This window comes from Lactuca sativa, chromosome 3, assembly GCF_002870075.4.
Source record: "Lactuca sativa cultivar Salinas chromosome 3, Lsat_Salinas_v11, whole genome shotgun sequence".
NCBI classification, from domain to species: Eukaryota; Viridiplantae; Streptophyta; class Magnoliopsida; order Asterales; family Asteraceae; genus Lactuca; species Lactuca sativa.
The window spans coordinates 1,444,081-1,452,259 of NC_056625.2; positions in this window are offsets into that span (position 1 = coordinate 1,444,081).

The window sequence follows — 8,179 nt, forward strand, 5'->3', positions numbered from 1 at the left end:
ATATATATATATATATATATATATATATGTATGTATGTATGTATGTATAACTTAAAATGCTAGTCTTACCGTTAGTAGGCCTCATTCACGAAGCCAGTCTATAAGGTGTGTATAAGGTTGCTGCCTATAAAATGGCGCTTAATGGGTGTACACTCACACCCACCGTTTGCTTAACTGGTGGAGGGTCGTTAGCCGAACGGGTAGGATAGGGCAATCCTCTCCTCATTAAAAGTATAATGTAAGATACAAAGTAACTACAATGTTTTACAAATTCCCAATCTTAGTTACTTTAGGGTAAAATGTGAAAATGATGCTAATCCGTGGAATTACACTTTGTACCCTTGTCAAACGTTGGTGGAGCGCGTATGGTTAACCGGCACACTAATTTGGGGATGACATTGGTAGCGAAGGGTGACTCGATGTTTGTCATAGATCAATGGAGCGTGTGTGGTTTTCTGACACATTGATTAGGTTATAGAGACATTGAGTGCACCATGTTGATTCACATGGTTATTCACATCTTGTTTGCGATCCTCGGTATCCCAGTCGCAAATTTGAAGTGCATATCGAGATTTAAACATGCCATTGAAAAGTTCAATGAATCTCAAAGATCTAGGAGTTTTCAATACATTTAAAACCTAAATCTCTTTTTCGTTTTTTTTTTTGTGAGAATTATTGAATCGTCATTCACTTACCTTCAAATTATTTACTTTTAGAGTACGACATCCCTTTCTAAGTTGTAAGTAATGTTGTTGGATCCTAGCCCTAATTTCTCATTTGGGTGTTTAATTAGGGACTCATTTCTAATCAAACTTTGTTCCTTTCTTTTTTAGATGTCTGCAAACAACAACAACAACGCTTCTGGGTCATTCTCGTTGATGAACCTATGTCAAAAGGTGACATTTGATGGGTCAAACTTCAACGAGTGTTTGAGGTACATTCGCATGATCACACGCTACGAGGATAAAGAATATGTCCTCGATGAAAAGCTTGAGAAGATCATCCCAGATGTTGCTACTCTGGAAGATTTGGCCGCCTTTGAGGCCCACGAGCGTGATGCTACGAAAGTTCATTGCATCATGATGGCCACCATGAACCTCGAACTCCAAAAGTCCTATGAGGACATGTATCCGTATGAAATGCATCAGGATTTGCTGGACAGGTATCACCAGAGCGCGAGGCAATAATGCTATGAGATCATTACTAACATGATCACCGCTAAGATGGGGAGTGGAGAATCCCTAACCTCTCATTTGCAGAAAATGTAGAGGTATGTTGATCATATTCTCAAACTTAATGTTAAGTTTGATGAGGATTTGGCTATCGACATAATCCTCCACTCCTTGCCCTCCTGCTACAACCAGTTTAGGATGACCTACCACATGAACAAGGAAGAGGTCTCCTTAAGCAAGCTCCAAGGACTCTTGAGGACTACTGAGAGAAACCTCAAAGACAAATCCGTTGCACCATCCCCTGCTGTGGCTGCTCCTGTAATGGCAATAGGTCAAGGAAAGGGTAAAAAGAGGAAGGCTCTATGTAAGAGCCACCAAAAGGGAAAGTCTCGTGATGGTTCATTCTCTAGTGGGACGAAAGCAGGCTCCGCTAAACCCTCCTCCGATCCCAAGGAAGCAGAGTGCTTCTATTGCTATGAAAAGGGCCACTGGAAACGAAGTTGCCCGAACTATATGCAAGATATAAAGGATGGGAAGATTAAGCCCACCTTTGCAGGTATGTATTTTATTAAATCTAACAAATCATCATTTGCTACTTCATGGGTTCTTGATACAAGGTGTGGATTTCACATTTGTTTTGATTTGCAGGGCCTAAAAAGAAGTAGGGAAGTGGAACATGGAAAGATGAACTTGATTATGGGAAACAGAAGATCGTCGCCTGTGAACAAAGTCAGAGTTTATTCTTTAGTGTTGAGTAATGGGTTAGGGATAGATTTAAACAATTGTTGTTATTATCCAAATATGGCAAGAAACATTATTTCATTTCATGGATTGTTTAGACAAGGTTTCAGATATTCTTTTGATAATAGCAATGGTTCTATTAATGTTTATTTGAATGGTGTCTTTTATTTCAATGCATTACCTTGTAATGGGATTTATGAATCAGTGATGGTTGTTGATAATTTAGGAAATGATGTTTTGAATATTGATTCGTCTACTAGCCTAGACAAAGCATGCTTGTGGCATTGTCGCCTTGGCCATGTCAACAAGAAATGCATATCCCAACTCCAAAAGGATGGAATGTTGGAGTCATTCGACCTTAGGGACGATGACATGTGTGAATCTTGTTTACTTGGGAAGATGACCAAGTCACCCTTTACTGGCACTTGTGAAAGGGGTGAGGTTCTATTGGATCTCTGTGTGTGGGCCCTTTAGATCCACCACAATGGATGCTTGCCACTTCTACGTGACTTTTATAGATGATTATAGCAGATATGGATATATCTACTTAATCAAGCAAAAGTCAGAAACCTTTGAAAAGTTCAAAGAGTTTAAGAATGAAGTGGAGAATCAGTTGGGCAGGAAAATCAAGATGCTTCGGTCAGACCGAGGAGGAGAGTACGTAAGTCTTGAGTTTCACGACTATCTAAAAGAATGCAAAATTTTTTCGCAATTGACGCCTCCGAGAACGCCACAATTGAATGGTGTGGCTGAGAGACGTAATCGGACTTTGTTGGACATGGTTCGTTCTATGATAAGTCGTACTTTGTTACCAATAGCTTTCTGGGGGTATACCTTAGAGACTGCTGCCCATATCCTTAACTTAGTTCCCACCAAGAAGGTTACCAAGACTCCTCATGAGATGTGGACAAGGAAAGCTCCCTCGTTGGCACATTTTAAGGTTTGGGGTTACGAGGCTATCGTAAGACGAGAGACTCACAACAAGCTCGAACCTCGTAGTGAGAAGTGTTATTTCATCGGCTATCCACAAAAGTCTTTTGGATATCTTTTCTATAGACCAAGTGACAATGTTGTCTTCGTTGCTAGAAGAGGAGTTTTTCGAGAAAGGGAATTGATAAGCCAAGAGGACAGTGGGAGGCAAATTGATCTTGAGTAGATTCAAGAACAAAGTTATGAAGGAACCTCTGAAACTAGCACGCAACCCGAGAAGGAAACTCTTGTTGAGCCTGTTGATGAGTCCTTACCTCTTAGACGTACTAGTAGGGTTAGTGTTCAACCCCAGTTTTATGGTTTTCATATTACTAGTGAAGGGGATACACTTATTAGTGATGAAACACTAATGAATTTGGACGAACCTAACAGCTACAAGGAAGCCATGGAAGGCCCAAAGTCTGCTAAATGGAAAGAGGCGATGGACAGCGAGATTCAGTCCATGTACGACAACCAAGTTTGGAATTTGGCTGATAATATACCGGCTCGTAAGACAGTCGGGTGCAAGTGGATCTTCAAGAAGAAAACGGACATGGATGGGAAAGTGCATACTTATAAAGCACGATTGGTTGCGAAGGGATTTACTCAAACTCCTGGAGTTGACTATGATGAGACCTTCTCACCAGTTGCGAAGATAAAGTCTATTAGGGTAATGCTCGCAATAGCTGCGTTTCATGATTATGAAATATGGCAGATGGACATGAAAACCGCTTTCCTTAATGGAAAGTTGTTTGAGGATGTTTACATGAATCAGCCAGAGGGTTTTGTCGATGCGAAGCATCCAAATAGAGTGTGCAAGCTTGAGAAATCCATTTATGGATTGAAACAAGCGTCTCGCAGATAGAATCTTTGTTTTGACGAGAGAGTTAAACATTTTGGCTTTCTGCGAAGCAAAGATGAATCTTGTGTATATGTCAAAGCCAGTGGGAGTATAGTGACTTTCCTCGTATTGTATGTCAATGACATACTGCTCATAGGAAACGACGTCCCAACCTCGCAGGAGGTCAAGTCCTGGCTTGGGAAATGTTTCGCTATGAAGGACCTCGAAGAGGCTGCTTATATTCTGGGAATAAGGATAACGAGAAATAGGGAAAAGAGACTGATAGGACTCAGTCAGGATACATACTTGGATAAGGTACTAAAGTGTTTTAGTATGGAAAATTCCAAGAAAGAGGAGTTGCCAATCCAAAGCAATACCAAGTTGAGTAAGACTCAGAGCCCGAGTACAGAGGCAGAGATAGCTGATATGAACCGAGTACCTTACGCTTCCGTAGTAGGCTCTATCATGTATGCTATGACTTGTACTTTCCCTGATGTGGCCTTCGCTTTGAGCATGGTCAGCAGATATCAAGGGAATCCTAGTAGAGCTCATTGGATTGCAGTTAAGAATATTCTTAAGTACCTACGAAGGACCAAGGAATGGTTTCTAGTACTCGGTGGGAGTGATGACTTAAGGGTACGAGGGTATAGTGACGCTAGTTTTCAGACGGATCGGGATAATTACCGATCGCAGTCGGGCTGGGTCTTTACTCTAAATGGAGGAGCAGTGACTTGGAAAAGTTCCAATCAGGAGACCGTAGCTGATTCAACATGAGAATCAGAGTACATTGCGGCAAGGGAAGCGTCAAAGGAGGCTATATGGTTGAAGAACTTCATTAGAGACCTTGGAGTTATGCCATCCATAAAGGAGCCAATGGAAATTTTCAGTGATAATGAAGGAGCAGTTGCCTTAACCAAGGAACCAAGAGATCATGGTAGATCTCGACATATCGACATAAAATACCATTTTATCAGACATCGAGTAGAAGAGGGACTCCTCGTTGTGAAGAGGGTATCATCAGAAGAAAACCCAGCAGATCCCCTTACGAAGGGACTAAGTAGGGTCAAACACTTGCAGCACGCTAGGAGCATTGGGCTGAAGGATGATATAAGTTTGGATTAGATAGGAAACGTGTAATAGATAATTTGTACTTGACATTTGATGAATAAATAAAGTTGTGTTATTTATGAGTAAGCTATTATCTTGTGTTGCTTATTTATCTATTGTTTCAATTTTTCATGTTTTGACTTCCTGAATGATAGGATGATTCGAACAGTCCACAGTCGTTCATATTTTGGAAGTAGATATGAATGAAGACTGTCATGAATTGTTTGTAGATTTTTCAAAAGGTTTTGGGCATAGCAAAGGTTTGCTGCAAGTTCATGAGTGCTTATGAATATGATTTGAGCATTGGAATAAACCCGCGTTTGCTAGTATCACTTCGTGGTATTTTACCTTAAGTGATCGCAAAGCGATAATATCATATAGTCTTTAAACCTAGAGATATGGTTGTTGTTTGCTGGTTGATTATGCATTGATGATGTGTAAACGTATTAGTAACTTGATGTTATAAAACACATTGTTGTGCATGATTTAATTGGTAAATAATAGATGCATATGATTCGAAGTTAATTTGTTCCTTTTATTCTATGAGAATAAAGGTGATATCTTGGTCACTTGATGATTTAGTTTGACTTATGTGTCGGGCCCGGTCAGAATGAAGTTGATGTGTTCAACTAAATTCTATGTCAAACAAGTCAGAAATCGAGGAACAAATGTTGGACAATAGGCATTGTCAGCATAATATCTAGAACAGAGGATTATACGATCCCTTATCTGAAGGATACGTTGTTGATCAGAGTTGACAGCGACGTATAAGAGCTATGATTGCTAATCGGATCCTGAAGTCATATGTGAGATATAGTTACAAGACTTATCCAAGTGGGAGACTGTTGGATTAGTGTCTAAGCCCGTAACTATATTTGGTATGTACTTGACCCGGTTGTGCATGGTCCTTTTGGGTTGCCTTCACCAAAGCAACTTGACAAGGTAATTTAAGTAGAGAGAGAATATTATGGTTTATTTGATGGGTTTTAGGCATAAGAACAATCCTATGTGCTCATACAAACCCTAATGCTCGGATCTAGGTTTCTCTATTGTACATGCTTTGAATCCAAGACTAATAAACTTAGATCTAACATATTATGAACTGAATTAGGGTTTATAGAATTACCTTTGATTGTTATATAGTAATAACAATCAATTCCTTGCTTGGATTGGCCTTAGAAAGCTTAGTGCCTCAAGTGCTGCACCTCTAATGGAGTCACAAACACCACTAAGCAACTTGGATGAAGAGGAGAAGAAGAGAGGCTGCCCAAAAACAGCTGGAAACCCTAATGGAAGACTTTTCCACGTTTTTGGAGCCTAAGGGGTCCTTTATATACTTGTGTGGGCTACTAGGGTTTCAGTCAAAACCCTAATGGACAGCTTAAACTCTAAGCAACCCATGGAATTTTCTGGATAAGGCCATGGACGAAAATATGATGGGCTTCCATCATAATTTCGTCCACCCCTTATTCCTTTAGCATTCCTTAGCCCAATAATTCAATTATCCAATAATTGCAGTCCAGTCCCCCAAGTTTAATTAATCTCTTTTAGCCACAAAATTAATTAACAATTTATTCTTGACTAATATTAATTAAACAATATGATTTCTCCTTTAATATATTATTCTCATAATATATTAGTAAATCATATTTAAACCTTTCTCTCCTTAAATCATCCTACATATTGCTATGGTGAAGGCAACCCAAAAGGACCATGCTCATAATCGGGTCAAGTACGTACCAAAATAGTTATGGACTTAGACACTAATCCAACAGTCTCCCACTTGGATGAGTCTAATAACTATTTTCCGTATGACTTCAGAACCTGATCAGCAATCGTAGCTTTCAAAAGCCGTTGTCAACTCTGATCTTATCAGATAGCGTGTCCTCTAGATAAGGGATTATATATTCCTCCATTCTCAAGATATCGTATAGACAAAAGACATAAGTTTCAATCATTCTCTCTATACTTTTTCCCAACTTCCGATTTATGACGACTGACAACAGACTACAATTGAACACATCAACTTAGTCCCAGCTTGGCCAAGCGCTTAGGTGTCATCACTAAATCATCGAGAGGCCCACAGATATCGCTTTTATCCCACTTTGGGTAAAAGGAATGGATAAACTTCGACTCAAATGCTCGCTTGCATTTATTGATCGAGTCATACACAACAATAAGTTTTATAACACCAAGTTACTGGTGCGTTTACTTATTATCAATGTGCAACCGACCAACAAATAACAACTCACATGTCTCGGTTTCAAGAATATACAATATTATCGTCTCACTAATCACTCGTGATAAAACCATGAAGTGATCCAAGTGAGCGTGGGTTTAATCCAATACTTTAATCTTATCAAAACACTCATGAACTCTGCAGCAAACTTGTGCTATGTCTAAACACTTTGGACAATCTACAGACAGATTCATGACAGTCTTCCTTCATACTTACTTCCAACGTATGACCGACTGTGGATGTTTGAATAACCTAGTTATTATGGAAGTCAAAACATGCAAATTGAAACATAAGAATAATACTTAATCCTATATGGCCTCAAACTTGTGAGAGTAAATAAAACACTTCTATCTAACCACCATATTGATTACTCATTATTATCGTTTACTGTTTCAGAAAATCAACTTATTACTTAAATTACAACAACAGCTGTCCCATGCATAAAGCATGCACACTATGTTTCCTATGGTCCTTACTTTGTGAAATAGAACAATTGAAAACTTTTCCAATGATTCTCATTTCACAGTTCCTCAATCCCCGTTATTAGTGTAAGAACACAAGGTTCTTCCACTACTAGAATATGCTAGATTCTAACATTTTACGCAACGATCCTTTCGTAAAGTCATAGCACAAAAGTCACCAAGACTTGGCTAATGAAATTACAAAGTGCTTTCTTAGAAATTGTTACATGACAATTCCATAGACGTGAAGTCTCACATTCAAAGTACATTCCTTTGAACATCCTTCTTGCATAAAAGTTTCTAATATAGACATAGATTCTTAATATCCAACTCCCAATATGGAAACATTTCCACATTTGCCATATGACAACTCATTCTTAATAGAATCTTATCTATTCATAATAATGTCGATATGGTCCATCCAATACCATACTTCCAACTACTCACAAGCGACCAATCCTCAGCGAACTTTGGATCGTCCTTTGATAGTTGTTTAATAATTTTAGTCAAAATCCATTCTAGTCCTTTTTCCCTCTTAATGCGCTAAACATTTGAAAAATTTTAGAATGGTAAAATATTATAGCATTTGCAATCGATCCTATACCCGAAGCGTATGGGACACGATGCATAATGTCTTACATAAAGATAT